Source organism: Mauremys reevesii, linkage group 3 (assembly GCF_016161935.1).
Source record: "Mauremys reevesii isolate NIE-2019 linkage group 3, ASM1616193v1, whole genome shotgun sequence".
NCBI classification, from domain to species: Eukaryota; Metazoa; Chordata; order Testudines; family Geoemydidae; genus Mauremys; species Mauremys reevesii.
The window spans coordinates 88,712,908-88,734,833 of record NC_052625.1 but is presented as its reverse complement, the minus strand read 5'-3'; the positions used below and the strand labels follow the sequence as shown (position 1 = coordinate 88,734,833).

General features: G+C 43.0%; 1 long non-coding RNA gene across 1 annotated transcript in view; it reads left to right on the top strand.

The window, feature by feature from the left end:
* The first annotated feature begins 412 nt into the window (after positions 1–412).
* Positions 413–21,926, top strand: part of LOC120400234 — a 45,428-nt gene continuing 23,914 nt past the window's right edge. The window contains exon 1 of the long non-coding RNA XR_005595633.1: positions 413–495. This is a non-coding gene — a long non-coding RNA (uncharacterized LOC120400234). The remainder of the gene's footprint in view (positions 496–21,926) is intronic.

The following is a 21,926-nucleotide window of genomic DNA, read 5'->3' as shown; positions in this document are numbered from 1 at the left end:
CATTTCAGGCCAAAATAAGGACTCTTAAAGAAGACTTGTACCCAGCTTGCTCTGTGGCGTGTTTTGTGAAGCAATATTCACATTATTATAAACTCAAATACATTTGAGATTTTAAAAACTCTTATTTCTAAACTTGGTCACTCTCAATGACTATCTTAACATTGGTGTATTATCAGACACAATCAGAGTAGGTAAGGTTAAAAACCATTTTCATTATAATTGTTTTGTTTCAGTTTATATCAGAACCTTTGGGCTCTATTTTTCCATGCTTGGTCTGTGCATGGAGTTCTGGGAGGGTAAGATGGAGCAGGACTGGGCCAGGAAAGCTCAGGCACTACTGAGCATGCTCTTGGGGAAAGAAGCAGTATAAAAAGAATTCCAAGCCAGGGGGAGAAACCCCAAAGCTGTCCTGAGACAGGAAGAGCTGAAGCACTTACTGAAGAGGTCCAGCTGTGAGTCTTTCCTCTTGACCCTTGTTGGAGACATCACCCAGAGGTACGGAGGACAATGTGGGGAACCAAAGGGTTGTCTTCATCAGCCCTGAGACTCTGGGGGTTGGCGCAAAGGACTATAATCAAAGAACAGCCACGCCCTAAACTGAGATGTTGGATGTGGCAGCAAGTGGCCAAGGGGAAGGTGAACAGGAGGTGGGTCAAGTGTAGACCAGCACATGCTGTCACACTTTCAGGGAGTGAGAGGACCTGGGTCCCCCTACTCACCCCAGATTCCCCTAGGCCTAGTCCTAAGATGGGCAGGACTTGGGTGTTCCCAGCAAGAAAGCTGACCCCACAGCCAGGCATCCCTGAAACACTGAAGTGAAAGAGAGACTAGAGCAGCAGGATCTGACCACTAGGCCTGCTGGCTGAACAGAAACTCTCTGCAGCAGGGTTAAGTAAAACCTTTTTTGTTTTGGAGTGTTATGTAGGTGACTATTTTTTCTTCCCCATCTGGAGAAAAAAATCATTGCAACTTTTGCTTTTTAGTGAAGGATAAGTTAAAAATGACTGAACTCTGAACAGTATGGTTGATGCATAAATATCCCTTATAGTGTGGTTCTAGTCAGAAAAGTGGTTCTATAAAAATGGCACCTTCTTACTCAGCTGACCTGCAATCTGTGTGTATTTGGAATCAGATCACTTACTTCCGTGACAGAAAGAGGCTGGGTGAATTTTTTTGGCAAATAGTAAATTTGCTGAAAAATGCATTTTGGTGGGACAGGGGAAGGGGAGCACAAAAGCTATTCATGAATTTGGGTGAATAGCTTCAGCCAAAAAACCTGAAATAAAAAATTTCTGAAATATTGAAATAGTGTGCTGCTGAAAAAAAAATCAAAATAGCTTCAAAAATATAATTTCATAATGACAGTTTTGAAATGTAAAGTTGACTCAAAGCAACCTTTCTTTTTGACCCCAATGAATTTTTTGAAGGGTTTTCATTTCATTGCGTAAATTTTTTGGGGGGAAGGGGGGTTAGTTCAAAACAAACTAATTTTTCCCCCAAATCTTTTGGTTTGGCCACAGATCCAAAAAATCAGTTTTTTGCTTGTTAGCCCTGCAGAGACAACCCTTGTGCATTAAGGGCCTGATCCAAAACCATAGAAATGAATGGGAGCCAATTGACTTCAATAGGCTTTCAATCAGGCCCTACAATAATTGTTGACTGATGTCTAATCAGTTACACCTGTGCAAGCCCACTGACAATAATAGTGCTGTAGGTGTAGACAAGGGCCTAATTTAGCCTAGAGAATCTTTTTTATGCTGACGTATGTGTGAGATGGAAAGACTGTCAGAGCCCACACTGAGTTTGTGGGGCTAGTAGTTAGAAAAAAACCATATGTCTACTTGTAAACTGACCACATCTGATATGGAAACTGATTGACAGGCAATAAACATGGACTCGTACAACATTATTTTAGAGTCCCCTTTCAGAATGAAACTGCACCTTAAATATGAATAAGCATTTGGCTAAACTAGGGGGGATGGGGGGAAGGAGGAATTGGATGAGAGCTAACACAATTAAAGCTTTCAAAATGCAACTACTAAAAAGCTGATTAGGCTGATGAGTGAGTGACAATAACAAATAATTACTTGGGACAGTATTAGCATAAATTCCACTTAATGGGAATTGATTTAGTGAGTGCCATGTAGTAAAGTGGTGACTTTCTGAATGTTAAATAAAATCTGCTTCCTGATACACAAGTTGCCAAATAAAGATAAAGGGGCATATTGTACTTGGTACCCAGGAGGTCTAGGTTAATAGAAGGCTGGATTCTGCTAGCCTCAGAAAAGGCACAGGCAACTGTAAAGGCAAATAGTTCCAGATCTTGGAATTTTCCTTTATTTAAAAAACAAATCAAACAAATAAACCAAGTCCACTTTACACCAGAAGCATCACATTTATAAAACAAAAATATTTTAAAAAGACCACTACTATTAAATAGAACTTTAAGGCTGAGAAATCAAGCACTCAAAAGTATGAAATGGAAGGGAAGTTTGAAAGGTTAACCTTAACTCTGCTCCTGAGTTCTTATACTTAAATATACTTAAACTCTGGATATCATTATTATAAATCTTTATCAAATAATACAACACAATACAAACTAGATTTTTTTAACACCACCCTAATACAGTACATAAGTCTTCAAACTTGGGTTAATTCTTAAGTCTGAATGAGATCTACTAAACAAGCTATGTTTGAAGAAAACCTGTTCACTTGGTCTAGCTATGGTCATTTAAAGCTGAATGATCCAAAAATTGAAATGGTGATATAGAATAAAAATCAGAGGTCTGGCTAATGTGCAGCCTAGGATCTTCCCAGAATTAGCTAATAAACGCCTTGAATCATTCATGATTATTTTTGAATAGTGAGGTATTAGACGTTTTGAGAGGGAATGGGGGTGGAGGAGCAAATGTGATATCAACTAATGGAAATCACTATCTGTCCTTAGTAAAATAATGAAACAGATCTTAAAGAAAAAATATCTGCAAGCACCAAAAGGCTTTTGGAATCATAAGAAATAAATGCAGGGGTTTATAAAGAGTAAATCATCTCTGACAACCTTGATTGCCTTTTTTAATTACAAAATGTGTGGCCCCTGGGAAGGATGGCATAGACATAACATACAGTACAGTTCTAGATACTAGGAAAGGTTTTGATACAATGCCTCCTATCTTGACCAATTAATTGTTACTGACTTGGGGATAAGCACTGTCACATGGATGGAAGGAGTATAAATAAATGGCAATGATTTGCAGCCAAGTATTGAATCCTGGAGAGGTGTCCACCTGGGGTGTCGCGAGGATCACTGTTAGGCTCGATTTTATTTACCATCTTTATTCATGCCTTGGAAGAGAAGGGTAAACAGCACATTTATTAAATCCAGCTTCTAAATTGGGAGGTGTAGCAGAGGATGGACTAATCACTTTATCATTCACTAGGTGTACTGAGCTTGTATAATTTAGTATACACAGATTAAAAGTAGAAATAAATCCTGCCTGATAGGAAATTTATCTCCTAAGTTTATTTTTAGAACTATGGTTTATTTCCTTCAGATACTATATATCTATTCTTTGTATGCTAAAGCATCTGCTTTTCCCTCCTTCTCACGATTGTTTATATATTAAGAAAAGTGGAAATAACAACAAACATTTTATATAAAAAAAATTGGGCAAACACTAATGGGGCTGGGGAAATAATACAGAGGGATCAAGGAAGGCTAGAAGGATGGGGGCAGATCATGTGTTGGTGAGCCCATGTGGCTTTATTCCTGTTTGTGCAAAAGTAGGTACAACTGTTTACCTGGCACTGTCCCCCAGTTTGCATAGGGATGACCAGGGAGGGTGGAATCACAGATGACTCTTACCTCCCCGCAACGCATTCCCAGAGAATTTCCAGACAAGCTAATACCGTCTGAGACTATATTGACTTTCTGTGGAACCCTCTGCACTGTGTGAAGCCCCCTTTAATTCAGTCCCTTTCCCTCCTGGAAGGCCCCTGTAAGTGTAGTGAGATGTCCCTGGAACTGCATCTCTGTTGAGTACTGATCTCTAGGTAACCAGGGGAGAAAGGGAGCCCTGGAGCCAGTGTGAAGGCAGAGCGACTGGGCATGGCTAGCTTTCACCTCCAGAGCATCCTGGGAGTGACACTTCTTTGTCGCTTGCACAGGGGGCACACCTTCCGCTTCATTGGATCCTTAGTACACAGTCAGTTTTCTCCTTTAAATTTAACTTTTTAGTAATTTTAATGCCTGTGAAAAAGGCTAGACTGACAGCCTTTAGAGACAGAGATCTAATCACTGGGCAGTTACAGAAGAAGCAGGTGCACAAGCTTTTCCTCCCTAGAAATGTGGCCAAACCTTTTCTGGGAGGAAGCAGTTTAAGAGGGTGAATAGTGAGTTATCACATGGTCACTTATTCTTTAGGAATTGGAACAAAACCCCTTCTCCCTAGAATCTGTTACGTAGTTCACCAAACAGCTGTTGAATGGTCCGTGCTTGATAAATACAGGAGTGCTCTGGATTCGGTCCAGTAGTCTAGGAGCGAAAGGCTCTGTGTTACCAAGTGCCTGAGCCATCTTCATTAGTAATTGGAGATATACCAATCAATCCAATCACCTAGAACTGGAAGGGACCTTGAAAGGTCATCAAGTCCAGCCCCCTGCCTTCACTAGCAGGACCAATTTTTGCCCTAGATCCCTAACTGGCCTTCTCAAGGATTGAACTCACAACCCTGGGTTTAGCAGGCTAATGCTCAAACCACTGAGCTATCCCTCCCCCCGAACTGATCTATTTTTTAACAATCATCCATACTGATTGGGCTTGACTGTGCTCTCCTTATAAAAATGTCTATCGGAGTAATTAAGCATCACATAGCAAGTGCAGTCACTCCTTTCCCGTTTCCACAGACGCTTTTGCAGGCATTTTGTTCTGAAGTACCCTCCCCAAAGTCTGATAAATCAGGTACCATCTGGCGTGGTTGAGTTATTCCTATGAGCAAGCATTGGAGCCTGCACATGGATGCAATTAGGATCAGTTGGAACCTTTGCTTTAACTTTGTGCTGGAAACTTAAAAGAAAAATCAGAAATCCTCCAAAAAACGGATGGGCTGCCAGAATTAATAAGAAATGGCTTGAATGGGCCTTGTTTAGGGACAGCATAGTGACCCCATCCCAGGACTGCACTGGGGACATCCTGCTTCAAGTGAGTCAGGGTGGTCTTGGAGTTCCCCACACATACAGGGGAAGCTTTCCCACAACTATAACTTTTTTTTTATTGTGGGCTGTAGATTATTGCCCCATGTGCAGCCAGCCAGTCCCTGAGGCCCATTTTCTCTTTATCCCCTTTGAGACACCGTGTACCTCCTGGGAAGTAAGGGAGGTGGAACCCTGGTACTGTTCTGAGCACAGAGATTGCAGTTCTGTGTGTTCTTTACATGGGTTGCTCAAGTGAGGGAGGCTCCTTGCACTCTCTCCTCTATTCCTACCATGTGCTCACATAAGGGCCAGACAGAATCTGGCCCAAACTGAGAGAGAGCAGCAGGTGTCATTTAAAAGAAACACCCCTGTGATGCTTCTTTGGGGATACCCAGCATTGTCAGGCATCCTGCTACCAGCTGTCCTTTGCATAAGGAAGCCTTGTCTGCTTGCCATGGGTCAACTCCCCAACTCCACTAGCCATGGGCAACACAAGCACTCCTCTCTAGTCCTTCCAGGCCCTGCTGTCTCTACAGGTTAGTGATAGGCACACTCCAACTCTTGAGTCCTCCGAGGTCTTCCCTGGAGCATCCAGCCCCTGGTCCACTGGCAGGGGCGGCTCTAGGTATTTTGCCGCCCCAAGCACGGTAGGCAGGCTGCCTTCGGGGGTTTGCCTGCGGGAGGTCTCCGGTCCCGCGGATTCGGCGGCACGCCTGTGGAAGGTCCGCCGAAGCCGCGGGACCAGCGGACCCTCCGCAGGCATGCCGCCGAAGGCAACCTGCCTGCCGCCCTCATGGCGACCGGCAGAGCGCCCCCCGTGGCTTGCTGCCCCAGGCACGTGCTTGGCGTGCTGGTGCCTGGAGCCGCCCCTGTCCACTGGACACTCAGTGTTCGCAGATTTGCTGCTTCCAAAGAAGCAGTACACCCGAGCTTACCAGCTTCACCTCAGATCACCACTTGGCTTAACACGCAGCACTCAGATTTGTTTATTTTGAAATCAGGTAAAAGTTTACTAAACATAACCTGGAGATTGAAGAGCAAGTTGAAATATTGGAAACAAATGGTTACATATAAAATAAAATCATAACATGCATTTTAGAGCCAAGACTTACTTAACTAGGTACACGCACGTCTTGTGCAGTAATGCTCACCCAGCGTTTTGTAGTCAGGCTTAGCTATGATCCCTCCGCCCCCACGTTCATAAGACAAACATGCTGTTAGCTTGCCGCTTCAGTGAAGGATCCAGGGTGTATGTCTGCACCCTCCCACTCTTCCCCCCACCCTGCCCCGGATATATCCCAACATTCCATTGTCTATAAACAGAATCCCTTCCTGCTGCTTGTTTTTATTTTTCCCCTCTAAATTTCCCCCTCTTGAAGATTTTTGCCCTCTCTTGACTAGCATTTGACTCTGTGTGCAAACAGGCATCCAGGATCAATACACACACGACCAGACAGAGCTAGGTGTCTGCTACCTCCTGCTTGAAAGGAACCTAACTGAGACTTGTCACTGCCTGGTTACCTGCCTCAAGAACACAATTTTCATTATAGATACATACTCAAATATTCTCCTTACATACATTCTTAAAATGATTCTGACAACCAGTGGGGTCATGGGGCTTGGTAGAGACCTTACATGCCACCCGTTAGTGATGTATTATGTGTATATCTGACCCAGTGGCTCCCAGTAAAACTCTATGCATCCCCTGTACCCTCTGCCTGTTGGCACCCTGGGTCACGCCCCCTTCAATACACCTGGTATTTTCTCTTATTGAAAGCAGCTCCACCAAAGTGATAGCAAAGAAAACACTTTATCACATAGTGCGCTTTTAACAGGATGCTAGTGCTCCACCGCCATCCAGCCGATCTTCCCCTGCTTCTCCGTCTCTGCTGCACAAATCACATGGTCGAATGCCCTTCATGGTTCTTGGATTTGAGTCTATCCTGTAAAGATTAAATAGGGTATGATTATTAAATGCTGTTTAAAGGCCCAATTTAGCACCTCTTACTTGGGCAAAAGTCCCAGTGACTTCAAATGACTCTGAGAGGAAATATAGCTATTTGGAGGGCAAATGGCTTCAAAAGTACGCTGTTAGTTAATGCAAAAGAAGGGGCTGCTGTTTTTATCTGAGGCTTTCCTTTAGATTCCTGCCTAAAATATGCAGTGATTTGCGTTTAAATTTAATTATTTAAAAAAATTATTTCCAGGAATGAGCTGAGAGGCTTTAGTCTTTTGAAGTATCTATCTCTGCAAAGGGCACATGTCCAAAGGAAAGGATTTCTGGATAGCTCTTGCACTGTGTTTGCTGGTATAATTCAGGAGGGTGGTAAAGGTTTAACACTTGCCTGAGGCAAGCTTTAGGCATACTGGCATTGCAGCTGTATTGCTGCTTTGCAAGCAGAAAAGTGGTACCATATAGACTGATGAGAGAGACACATACAAGGGAGGGGTAGAGGATTCCAAGAGGTTTCAAAACATACAACTTTTGTGTGTGTGTGTGTCTGTGTGTGTGTGTGTGTTTAAAAAAACCCTCCTAAAAGATTATCTTAGAAAAGTGTTTAATTCAGTGTTTTCAGAGTTTGACATCTATAGGCCTGAGGCTGGTCTGCTACCTTGAATTGAAATCAGTGGAATTACACTGATTTCACTGGGGTTGCTCCAGACTTACACCAGTGTAAATGAGAGCAGAGTTGGGTGCATTATGTAGAGCTGTATCAGAGGGGTAGCCGTGTTAGTCTGGGTCTGTAAAAGCAGCAAAGAGTCCTGTGGCACCTTGTAGACTAACAGACATATTGGAGCATGAGCTTTCGTGGGTGAATACATGCATGCATCTGACGAAGTGGGTATTCACCCACGAAAACTCATGCTCCAATACGTCTGTTAGTCTATAAGGTACCACAGGACTCTTTGCTGCTTATGTAGAGCTGAGGCCCAACCCATAATTTTGAATCAGGATCTGAATTTCACACCCTAAAAGTTGGAGCTGTGTTCAGATCTGGGGTGCTGGTTAGGCCCATTTTAAAGGCAGGGGCAACTGGTGAAATTCAGATCCAGTTCTGGATTTGTCCATCTCCAATACTAAACATTCCAGAATAGGACTTTACACTTATAAGCATAATCCATGCTTTTATTATTAGTAGTAAAATTCTACCTTACTTGAATTTAATGATTATCATGCCAGATGCTGGATTAAGTTCACTGGGCACTGAAGTGCATTACAGAGCCAGAATCAGGGACAGCATGCGCAGTTCATGTGCAGCATTCTCCACCCCACCCATTGCTCTTCTGGAAGGGCCACCTGAACACTGTCATCGGTGGCCAGAGGTCTGTGTTTAGAAAGCATGTTTATAACCTATAGGGGTGGAAGCCAAACTGTCTTTGACACTAGGTTAGAACATGCTATTTTTAAACATAATTCTTTTGTCATTTTATCTAGGACAGAGGAAGGCGATTGTATGGTGATTCCATTTCCATACTGCTTCATTTCCTGGTCTCTTTAGAGAGAGAGTTGATACACTGGCCAATTTTGAGTTACTTCAGTGATGTCACAAGGCAGTAAAAGGCGGGGCAGAATTTGTCCTCTTGAGTGTATGCTGAAAGCCATTCTGTTTTGTTACATTTTTCATAGCAGGACAACTTGGGTTTATCGCACCCCTCAGCAACGTAGCTGGGTCAGTTTAAATTTCTGGCTCTGCAATGCACTTCAGGGCCTTTGGATAATACTGTTGCCTATTTTCCCCCCTTTACTAATAGTAACAAGGGCATTCTAATTTTTCCCATCCCTGAAAAACAGACCAGGATGGACCCCTCAAGAATTTTTCAGCATTTGTTATACTTTTGTCTGTTTGACCCTAATTCTCTCAGCAACCTCTCATACGCTTCTTCCTTCCTTTTTTTGACTCATCAGGCAATGCTAATCAGCTACTTTCTCACAACAGCCTTCATCCCAAATGATGTTTTCAGACATCCCTTCAGTAACACTGATCTTATAAATCAGTCTCCTCACCACTTTCTCTACTAAAATAGTAGTTTCTAATTGGAATCCTCAATCCTTCTCCCCCGCCCCTCCCAAGGGCCAGATTAATCCTTGGTATTGACCCATTGACCTCAGTGGATTTACAACTAGAATGTAATGTGCCTGTAGTATTCCAGTTCTGAATGGTCGTAGTGATAAGCTTACTGTGCAGTTTTACTAACTCTATTTAGTAGGTGCCATTAAAAAAAAGATGTATTGCTCTGTGGTATTTGGACTTTACTATGATATTTGTAGCATTTCCTATACTTAGAACAGGAAGTATTGCAGTAAAGTCAAATTCTGAGGTGCTGTAAATGTTTACTTTAAAGCACTCACTGTATGCTGACAAGATACACCTAATACTTTGGTCTATAAATATAAACATTGATTCAAGACTATGTCCGGGGAGGGAGAGAAAGAAGTGACATTTTTCTGTTGGAGAAGTTGCTGCTGGTGAGTATCAGTTACATCCAGACTTTCATTTTTTTTTTTTTTTTTAGTTACTCCTTGTATAGTGATCTTTGGCTTTTCTTTTTTTTAATTGGTTCAACTTGTTTTGGTCAGAATCATAGAAGATTAGGGTTGGAAGAGACCTCAGGAGGTCACCTAGTCCAATCCCCTGCTCAAAGCAGGACCAACACCAATTAAATCATCCCAGCCAGGTTTTTGTCAAGCTGGGCCTTAAAAACCTCTAAGGATGGAGATTCCACCACCTCCCTAGGTAACCCATTTCAGTGCTTCACCACCCTCCTAGTGAAATAGTCTTTCCTAATAGCCAACCTAGACCTCCCCCACTGCAACTTGAGACCATTGCTGCTTGTTCTGTCATCTGCCACCACTGAGAACAGCCTAGCTCCATCCCTTCAGGTAGTTGAAGGCTGCTATCAAATCTCCACCCCCTCCCACTTCTCTTCTGCAGACTAAATAAGCCTAGTTCCCTCAGCCTCTCCTCGTAAGTCATGTGCCCTAGCCAGCTGATTATTTTCATTGTCCTCTGCTGGACTCTTTCCAATTTGTCCACATTATTTCTGTAGTGGGGGGGGGGGGCCCAAAACTGGATGCAATACTCCAGATGTGGCCTCACCAGCGCTGAATAGAGGGGAATAATCACGTCCCTCAATCTGCTGGCAATGCTCCTTTAATGCAGCCCAATATGCTGTTAGCTTTCTTGGCAACAAGGGCACACAGTTGACTCATATCTAGCTACTTGTTCACTGCAATCCCCAGGCCTTTTCTGCAGAACTGCCACTTAGCCAGTTGGTCCCAGGCCTGTAGCACTGCATGGGATTCTTCTGTCCCAAGTGCAGGACTCTGCACTTGTCTTTGTTGAACCTCATCAGATTTCTTTTGGCCCAATCCTCCAATTTGTCTAGGTCACTCTGGACCCTATCCCTACCCTCCAGCATCTCTACCTCTCCCCCCAGATTAGTGTCATCCACGAACTTGCTGAGGGTGCAATCCATCCCATCATCCAGATCATTAATGAAGACGTTGAACAAAACCAGCCCCAGGACAGACCCCTGGGGCACTCCACTTTATACCGGCTGCCAACTAGACATGGAGCCACTGAGCCTGACGATTTAGCCAGCTTTCTATCCACCCTATAATCCATTCATCCAATCCATACTTTATAACTTGCTGGCAAGAATAAGGTGGCAGACCATATCAAAAGTTTTTTGCTAAAGTCAAGGTATATCACATCCACCACTTTCCCCACATCCACAGAGCCAGTTATCTCATCATAGAAGGCAATCAGGTTGGTCAGGCATGACTTGCCCTTGGTGAATCCATGTTGACTGTTCCTCATCACCTTCCTCTCCTCCAAGTGCTTCAAAATGGATTCCTTGAAGACCTGCTCCATAATTTTTCTGGGGACTTAGGGGGGCTGACTGGTCTGTAGTTCCCTGGATTCTTTTTCTTCCCTTTTCTAAAGATGGGCACTATATTTTCCTTTTTCCAACCGTCCGGGACCTCCCCTCATCACCACGAGTTTTCAAAGATAATGGCCAATGGCTCTGCAGTCACATCAGCTAACTCCCTTAGCACCCTTGGATGCATTGCATCCAGCCCCATGGATTTATGCATGTCCAGCTTTTCTAAACAGTCTTTAACCCGCTCTTTCTCCACTGAGGGCTGCTCACCTCTTCCCCATACTGTGCTGCCCAGTGCAGCAGTCTGGGAGCTGACCTTGTCTGTGAAGACCGAGGGCGGGGGCAAAAAAAGCATTGAGTACTTCAGCTTTTTCCACATCATCTGTTGCTACGTTGCCTCCCCCATTCAGTAAGGGTCCCACACTTTCCTTGACCGCCTTCTTGTTGCTAACATACCTGTAGAAACCCTTCTTGTAACCCTTGACATCCCTTACTAACTGCAACTTAAATCGTGCTTTGGCCTTCCTGATTACACCCCATGCATGCTCCTCCCTAATCATCTGTCCAAGTTTCTACTGCTTGTAAACTTCCTTTCTGTGTTTAAGTTCACCAAAGATTTCTCTGTTAAGCCAAACTGGTCACCTGCCATATTTGCTATTCTTTGCTATTCTTGTCTCTGGACCATCCTTGCCAATGGCCCGATTTTGTGAGATCCTGAGCGCCCTCACCTCCAGTTGAATGAAATAGCTTTTGTAGGAGTTTGACACCTCACAGGACTGGGCCTCCAAAGGAAAAATGTACTATTTTAGGTCTTAATCCTGAAGTGCTGAGCACCTGCAAGTCCCACTGCACTTCACTCTGTAGAATAAATAAGCCAAAAATTTCAGATTTGGGTGTCTTAAGTACCTTACATAAAAAGGGACCTAATATTCAAAGCCGCTATGCAACTGCTGGCTTCAGTGGAAGCTGTAGATCCTCAACTCCTTTGAAAATTACTAATTATTTTGCAGATGATCTTCAAGAGACTTGTAAAAAATTCTCAGCTGTGCCTCTTATTTGAGGGGAAGATTTGTCAAGTGGGATGAACAAGTTAAAATCAGTCATTGATACAACTTGAATTACCATATGCAACTCAGTTTACGGTGCCATATATTTGAAACCCTCTCATTGCTGATGCAAGAAAATAGCAATTTTATTCACTAGGTCTGTATGGTTCAGAGATTTTCCGCTTCCTATATTGTCAGCCCCATTTAACTTTTACCACTCAACTGTGTTGACCACAGAGAAATAACGTACTGAAACAGACTAACACATCCCTTTTAGCTGCTTCTTGCAACCCTCTTCAGCTATAGCCTATGCCTGAATTAGTGTTCACCCAGCTGTAACAGTGCATGTGTAGCTTGTTGGGCATGTTCTGGTTCTCCCTATAGCCTCAGAGTTTGCCACCTCTGTTCTCATTCACTGTTAAAGAGCCATGTAACTGGATCTGCACGAAGATGTGGCAAGCTGATGCAGTGTTTCACTACTGCATGTACTGAGCCGTGACATTAGCAGTCCCCAGCTGCCGCAAGACCTAGTGAAAAGTGCATTAAAATAAAATGTTGACACGGAGAAACATTTTACATCTGGAATAGTGAGATCCTTTCAGGTATAGTCATGCTGTAAGGAAGCAGGACTGAAATACTGATGCAAGACACCAGGCAGCATCGTCACAACTGCAGGATCAATCACATCCTGTTCCTATTCCAGTAGACCCAGAGGTACCGCCTGAAGAAGCCTTACTTCCCCCTCCCACAACATCTTCAGGTTGGATATTAGGAAAAACTTTTTTTCACTAGGAGGGTGGTGAAGCACTGGAATGGGTTACCTAGGGAGGTGGTGGAATCCCCTTCCTTAGAGGTTTTTAAGGTCAGGCTAGACAAAGCCCTGGCTGGGATGATTTAGTTGAGAATTGGTCCTGCTTTGAGTAGGGGGTTGGACTAGATGACCTCCTGAGGTCCCTTCCAACCCTGAGATTCTATGATTCTATGAAATAGATGGATCTGTACTGCCATAGTGTGAGCCTGAGTTTGTAGACCCGGGCTCTGAGACATGGTGCCTCAGGTTTTAAAACACAGTGTAGACATACCCTTATTGGAGACCTGGGTCCATGGGTACAGCCATTGTTACCTCCTAATAACTGTGATATTAATTAAGATTCACTGTTTCAGTGAGCGAATTGGGATGTATTTAAATGGTGTGACAGCTTCTGTGACATAATGTCGCAATATGATTAAAATAACATCAATAGTTAAAGCAGTATTTTTAATCTAGTTCTTTCTAAAATCCACTGCTTCGGCAAAGAATATTTCTTTCTGTTATGCTGCATTTATCTTCTTTAGTTTTTTTTTAAAAACCAGACAGCACCTCGCCAGAAGCTCAAGATTTCTTTAACATGCATTAAAAGTTCAAAACAAAGGAATCAAGAAAATTGCTGTGCTTGCGTTTGTTAAACCAGAAAAGAGGAGAAAAGACCTTCACTTCAGCCACACAGTACACCCCTGCCCCCAGTCTTCAGCTTGCCCTCATCTTCCCCACCAAAAGCCTAGGAAAAGAGATGGCCTTGTAGTGTGCCCTGAAGAATAACCCATTTAAGCTACACTGAACCAAGGATGGGGTGAGGATCGAGACAGAATTCTGACATCTCAACCCCTTCCTGGAAAAGACTCTGCCAGCAGCTCCCTCTGTTAAACAGAACAGGGCCCAGCCCGACCATCTCTGGCCACAGCTGTGGCAGTATAGCATGGAGAGCAAGACAGTCTCTCAAATTGGTGGGAATGTTAAACTGTGCCATGTAGCTCAGGATTCTGCAAAACAGTCCCAGAATTGGCATATTTCTAATTCAGGGTAGGTGGAAGTGAAGGTTCAGGTATCGGCCTCATGTGACGTCACTTTGCTGGTCCTCCAAAGGCTGTTACATTTAAAGGCACCATTATGATCATCTAGTCTGTCCTCCTGGATAACACAGGCCATAGAATTCCACCCACTAATCTCTGCACCACCCCCTAATCTCTGCATCTCTTCTGTTTGAGCAATCGCCTCTTAGAATGACATTCAGACTGATGTCAAGTGATGAGGAATCCCCCACATCCCTAAGAAAGTTGTTCCAGAGATTACTTATCTTCACTGTTTAAAAATTTTCACCTTATTTTTAGTCTGAACTTTTACTAGCTTCAATTTCCAGCCATTAGATCTTGCCATAATGTTGTCTGCTAAATTAAAGAGCCCTCTGCTATCAGAAATTTTCTCCCCTCGTAGGCACTTGTAAACCGTGGTCGGGACACCACTGCACTTCAGCTTCTCTTTGAGACACTTACCAGACCACCCATTTTGACTCTTTTGCTGTAAGGCTGATGTGCCAGACTCTGGTCATTCTTCTGACCTTTTTCTCAGAACCCTTTTCAGTTTTTCAACATCCTTTTAAAAGTGTGGACCCCAGACACTGTATTCTAGTAATGGTTTCACTAACATTGTATACAGAGGTAATACCACCTTCCTCCTTCTACTTAGTATTCTTCTGTTTATACACTCAAGGACTGTGTTAGTCCACTTAGGCTTTGTCTTCATTGGAGGGGGGGATTTTTTTTAAAATACATGTTTAGCTAGCACCTGTTTATTAATTATTAATATCTGTTAAAATGCTAGGGTGAAATTCTGACCACATTGTAATAAACAGCAAAATTCTTATTGACTTCAGTGAAGCCAGTATTTCACAGCTAGTGTAGACAAGGCAAGTTGTAATTTTAACATGTATAGTCTGATTGAGGTAGACCCTAGGTTCCCTGCTGAGTTAACCTAGTTTGACTAATGTGTTAAAACTATAACTTGCCTTGTCTATACTAGCATTTTAATATGTGTGTTAAACACTCTTTCCCCTAAAGCAGATATGGCTTTAGCCAGATCATTGCACTGTGGGCTCGTGCTCCGTGATTTCTTCACCAAGTCCCCTGAGCCCTTTTCAGAGTCACTTCTTTCCCAGATAGAACCCCCATTCCCACAAGTGTGACCTAGTGCCTAGTTCCTCCAGCACAGTGAGGGAAGTGAAATCCTGGTATTTCGAATGCTAGAAAATGGATAAAGATGGTTTCAAATGTTTTACATCTTCAAGGAAGCAGTGCAAGGCAAAAAACAGGGGTTTTGTTTTACATTTGACCTTTACCATGAGAAAAATTGACAAAACTCAAATCTTTAACATTGAAAAGATACTTGTTTTTAAAGATAAAATCCAGTTTACTCATACTAGAGTTTGGCAGATTGATGCAGCATGTTAAGATGGTTCATATCCAAGCAAGAGTTCACTGGGTAGCTGGAATACATTGTGTGACCAAATTAATATGTATGAGAACATCCAGTGTGCATATGCAGAAACTCGTTGTTTTTATGGCCCCTTGTTATACAGGAATTCAGTGAAGTCAGCGGTGTAGTCTGAATTCAAGTTACTTTGCAGTGAATTGGAAATCAGGGGACGGCTGAGCTGTTTTGCATTGCTCTAGTTGGTGAAGTTCATTAATGTTCATTTTGGGAATGATTTAATGATGAGTAGTTGATACATTGCCAGCTCATAAAATCAGTTCAATATCAACTCATTAGCAAGAAGTTGAACTCAGTTTACAGTGTTCTGAGACTTGTACCATAAACAATTCTTAAGGGAAAGTCAAATCTTATTAAAAGAAAGAAGGGGGGAGGGGGAGAAAGGAATTTGAGAACCAACTTTAAAAAATGAGGGTGTAAGAAATGCAATAATTCAGTTGCAGCTTAGGAACTGGCTTACAGAGAAGCTCATCCTTTAAAAATTACCTTTTTAAAAAATTGATTAAAAAACATCTGTGACCCAACCTATTTTAGGTTCTAACACAAATGCTAAAGTGTGGACTGGTTAGGGTTGCTTAAGTGAAATTCCCACCAATGAATTGTTCAAAGGCTAGGAAATCCTCTATTAATTTAAGTTAAATTCAACACAATATCCAGTTAATAGCAACATAGAGAAAGCACCCATAACACATGTATGTCATCCAGCACTCTAGGAAGGAAACGCCTCCCTGAAACAACCTTATCTCTGGGTCCAGATATAAACTTTGTGGTAGGCTTCTATTTCTATTTGGGATAGGCCAAGCCAAAACTGTGTGTTTGGCTATTCGGTTTCTGCTGCCTTAGCTGACTGACCAACTTTCCTGGTGATCTCTGGAAAAGAGGGTAGAAGTTGTTCAAATTTTGGGAGTGAGAGCCCTGCAGTGTTTTCTTTTGCAGTCAAATTAGGGCTTGTTCACACCGTGCATTAGTACACACCAGCTAGGGTGTAAAGTTTAATGCGCACCAGCATGTTGCACGCTAACCAGCTTAAGTGGGTTGCATACTAGAAGTTCCCTAGCGTGTGTTAAGGTAGTCCCATTTCAACCGGTAATAAATATTTCACCGATTATGGAAGTAACGGAGAGAGAGAAATGAAAAGGAGCAAAAAGATCTAGAAGGGAGAGTAAATGTGCAGGAAAGCTGAATTCTTGGATGCTTATTTAGGGCTTGAGCATCTTGGAAAAATCAATTTTTGTTTTGCTTCTGAATGGTTTGCTCATGTAGAGCCATTAGAAGCATAATAATTTGTGAAATAGCCTGTGACCCTCACTACTTCTCCCTGCTGTCTTAACAAGCTTCCTATCTTATTGTCAGAAGCCTTTTGAGGCTAAAATGATAAATGCAGCAAATCATGCCTTGTTAAAAGGTGAATTAAAGGTTCTTCCTTAACCAACACATAGTTTTATGTGGAAGCAGAGAGTTTGTTTACTATTCATCTTGGAAAGGCAAACAGGAAAGGACAAATTGTACATATTGAAACCCTTTTGGTAAATCTAGAAAGGGAGAGAATAAAGAGCCAAATGTCTTTCTTCAAGTTGCACCAAGAATAGCTGTGGCATATTATGTAGAACATGTTAACAGAGAAATTGGCAACATTGTTTGGGGGATATAGGCACAAGTTTTTGAAACTAACTTGCATGCACAAAATATGCATGCTGGGGACAGTGAAAGGCAAATTTATACACAAAGAATGCAGCTGCGTATGCAAAAGAGTTACGCATGTGGTGTTTGTACATGCACATACAGGCATCTGCTCAATCACTCCCTTGTTTTGTTGCACGGTTTACCCAACTTGTATGTGTCGCTGCATATTTGGCACCATTTTTCTGTTTGGGGCTGCAGGCATTTATTTTCCATGAGCAGCTCACACGTTTAGATTTGAAAATTTTCCCTTTGTTGGTTTTATTTGAATAGATGCCACTAGGCACCTATCTGCATTTTTAGGCTCCTAAATACCTCTGAAAATTGGAGTAATCGTTTTATAAAAGATCTCTGTGTACTCCTGTTTCTGTTCCTTGACTGAGGTGATGCTATTTTTAGCACTAGCTGGCTATATTCTATGGTCTTCAGTCTCCCATGTTTGCTGTAGTAGAGCCCTATTACAAATATAGATAGGCCAGCAGAACATGACCCTTCTTTTCTTGAGTTGTCCCTTTTGATTTAAGGCTAAGGTGAGCTGGATTAGACTCATACAATGCTACTGTAATTGCTCCATCTGTTTAGTTTTCCTCATTTATAATAATTAACATTTTCACTATCCCCTGTTGGATTGTGTTGGTTACAGAATCAGTTTCCTGATTTATAAACATTGCTAATATCAAATTCTAATGAGCGCATGTTTTACACCATGTTACAGCCTTTCAGCTGAATATGGTTTTGACATAAGCTTTCGGGACAAGCTGTCATTTGTCACTCCCGTGAATTTTTTTCCCCCTTGTAAACAGGATCTACAATGTCCTGTTGCCCAAAGGATAATCAGACATTCTTTTCTTGTCTGCTTTGCTTGTTTTTCTTGCGCCACTTATTGCTCTGCTTGAGTGAGATGCACAGAGGCAGCTACTATCCATATTTATTTGCAGCAGGCATTAACGTAGACTAATACCACAATTATTTTTTTTTTGTGATCTTCAGGAGAAGCTAATAGCTGGGCTAGGAGGGAGCAATACCTATGAATAGAACTTGGAAACTTTAGTCAGTTAGCTTGAATGAAGAACTGTCAAGGTCCACTGGACAAGATGTTAGAGGATCTTACCTGAACAATCCTATGATGAGTGCTGAGCAGTGAGCCAGTGCAGCTTTTAAGCTATACCAGCCAATTTACTCCAGGCTACAGATATGACAAATCCCTCAAACTGGAGCCCTCTGTAGCCAGGGCCAGATTAAGCCATAGGCCCTATAAGCTTTTGCCTTGGACCCAAGTTCCTGGCATCATGCAATGTCAAAATCTCAGCTTTCATTAAAAATCTTTGCCCTCATGATTGTCTAAAAAAGTCTGAAAATGTGACCTGAATGTAATTGATGCAGTGAAGCCTGCTTGAGTCTGTAGAGAGCCTGAAACAATAGCTGCAAGAAGTGTGAACTGCACATTACACCTCAATGGGGTGTTAGCACCAAGATCCTTGTCTCTGGGCGGACCCTGCCAACACCATCGCTGCAGAGGACTATGTGGCAGGAGGAGAAGAGTGCAGCAGGCCCAGCCCACACACCCAAAGAGAAACACCCTGCCTACTGGGGCATGTAGTGAAGGAGCCCCTGATGCTGCCATTGATTCTCTGGAAACCAGTGAACCCTGTGCCACAGACCCACCAGGTTGGAGAGTACAGCCAAGGTATGGGGGCGGGTGGGAACCACAGGCAGCTTGGTGCTCTAGTGTTGTTAGAGCCAGTGACTGCCTTAATCTGACCTTGTCTGTAGCTCTTTCTTCATCCTGAATTGAGTAACTATGAAGGTCCTGACCATAAGTTAAAAACCAGATCTATCTGATCATTCGATAACTGAGAGTTCTTCATGCATCCGACGAAGTGGGTATTCACCCATGAAAGCTCATGCTCCAAAACGTCTGTTAGTCTATAAGGTGAGAGTTCTGGTTAACCAGGGTTTGGCTGACTGAGGTTTGAATGTACCTGTGTCTCAAGGAATTTATAAAACCAATAGGCAAAGCCTATGGAGTGTTAAACTCTACAAATTGATTAGCATTCATTTTTTATTTAAAGAAAGAAGGACCAATCCAGAGCTAAAAACTAACAATGTAGCTCCATGTAGGTCAACCCTACATCATTCAAGGGGTGGGGTTGTGGGGGGTGCTTAAAAAAAAAGTGCTGTGTTGGTCCCAGGATATGAGACAAGGTGGGTGAAATAATAGATGTTATTGGACCAACTTCTGTTGGTGGAAGAGACAGCGACAAGCTCTTGAGCTACATAGAGCTCTTCAGGTCTGGGAAAGGTACTCAGAGTGTCACAGCAAAACATAAGGTGGAACACATTGTTAAGCACAGGAGTTGGTTGGTGCTCCAGTCTTGGGTTAAGGGATGGAGTGGGGGCGGGGCCTGGGGCAGTGTGAGGGTGGGAAGGGGTGGAGTGGGGGTGGGTCTGGGGTGGAGTGGGAATAGAGAGAGAAAGTTGGCGCCTATGTTCCCAAACTTGGGCAAGATCCTCAGACTAACTTTTTGGCATCCAGAGCAGCCTTTGGTGGGGGTGATGTGAGACAACTTTTTGACTGACTCCCTGATCCACAAGCTGGTTTGAGAGAGCAACATAAGGCAGTCTTAGAGGTGCTCTAAGTTACACTCCCTGATTACACCCTGTCAGGTCTGATTCCCCACTCTGGCACTTCGAGTGCAGAAGGTGGGGGCCCGCAAAGATTCTAAAAATTAATACTGGCCACTCCAGGCTTGTATTAAACTCCCTACGTTACAGCTTTTCTCTGACCTTGGATGGCTGGATGCTGCCACCACCCAAGTGCAAAACCCCCTTTTAAAATACAGGAAGGCGCACTTGGGAATTCCTTTCTGTGGGGTATCCTTAAGCCCTTTCTCCACCACCACCCCTCTCTGAGGACGAGCTGAGAAAGAAAACAAAGACAATCAGCTGTTGCCACCAGCTAATTAAACAACATGTGCACAAGCCTCTTAGGGACACACAAATCCAATCCTTTTTTTTTAAAGGTAAATATTATCAAAAATAAAAATAAAATACATCTGGAATTTAGGCTTTTTGCTAGGTTTTAAAAAAAATTACAGGGATTAAGCATCAAGATAGCTTCTTGAGGTCCAGCTTAAAGGTTACAAGCAAAACAAAAGCACCTGGGGTTACCACAGAGGAGTCCACAAGCCATAAAGAAATAAGAGATAAATCTAATCGTGTCTTCCTAGACATTTCCTGATCTACTTACATATTTGGGTTTTTAAATGAGTAGTTCTAGGTATGATCTGATGATTTTCATACCTGGCACAAGCTTTTACAGCATAGTTCCAACCCTGTCCTTGTTCTCCGGGAGAACAACACAGACAGACACAGGGAAATGTTGTTCCCCCCCCCCCATTTTAAACAGTTCTAGCCTTCCCATTGGCTCTTTTGGTCAGGTGCCCACTCCCTTCCTTTTTCCTGTGGACTTTAACCCTTTACAGGTAAAGCAAGTAGAGAACAGCTACTAACAGGGATTTTATAGCTAGCTGGCTGGCTCGGTGTCCATAAAAGGGAGCTACCTCCCTACCCCTTTCATTTATCTCACACTTTTTCAAGGGGTGACTCCAGAAGCAAAGAGGGCTGGGAAGAGTGATGTAGAACTGGCTATGCAGCCATGCACCAGGGGAATCAAAAAGTATCACACTCTTCAAGCCAGCAGTGCTGATGTCTCTTCCTTTGGTGTCTGAGTAACGCCAGGTGAGGGACCTTTTGCCACTCACCTTTCATTGTGGTGGAATTCCATAATTCTCCAACTCTTGTCTACATACACACGAGTCATACTGCTTTTAACTGCAGAGATGACCCCTGATAGTGGGAGGGCACAGTGACGGCAGCAGTTTCAGTAGGTGTTACTGAGCATGCTCAGTACAAGACAAGCAGCATATGGGGGGGGGGAGGGGCACGTGACCCCCTCTACAGTTAAACACAGGCAACACCATGGTATTCATGTATTTAAAATGGTACAACACCCCCTAATACAGATACAGTTATATTGGATGGCTCCCCAGTATGGGAAAGGGAAAAAGCTATACTGGTAGAACTGCCTCAAAAATAGTTCTATCAGTACAACATCAGTGTGTAGACTAGGCCTTAAACTGAGACCATAGTACCCTGCCTAAGTACACGGGGACCGGTTAGCACCTACAGGACCCAGTATGAGACTGTGTAATAATCTCCAGAGACAGAAAACAGTATAAATCCTCTAAGACAACTATCTTTGCTTTTTTTTAAGAAACTGTATTTAGATATTTAAAAGCATAAAGAAATATAGAAAACTCGAACCAAGCTTAACTACATATATTAATACGCCAAAGGTTTGCATTGCCCAAAGGCTACCTCAGGCAGGCCTATCTGAGAGTGTCCATTACAGGCAGAAGCTTTGTTTATAAGAAACTGTAAGGTGGTTCATCAAAGACCTACCTTGGTCCAAGCTGGTAGCCCGTCCTGCAGGCCTCCTAGCCCGGCTTCTCCAGCTCACATGTCTGTGCCTGTCTTGAATAGCAGGCCCTTTTCTCTACTTCTGTAAGAATCCCTTACAAATTGTCCAGTGTTTTTTCTTTTGTGTCAGAAGGCACAAAACACCCCTTCTGCCAAAGCAGATCTCCAACTTCCAGGGGTTTCAGCCTACTCTAAAAGAGTAATGGCCTCGGGGATGGGTGCTGTTGCTTGGGTGAAAGGGCCACTGGGTCTTAAAGATGGTATCCACAGACCTTGAGTGCCTCATCTCCTGAGTTGGAAGAGGGGGTAGGGAGTGCACACGTACATGTGCTTGTCTG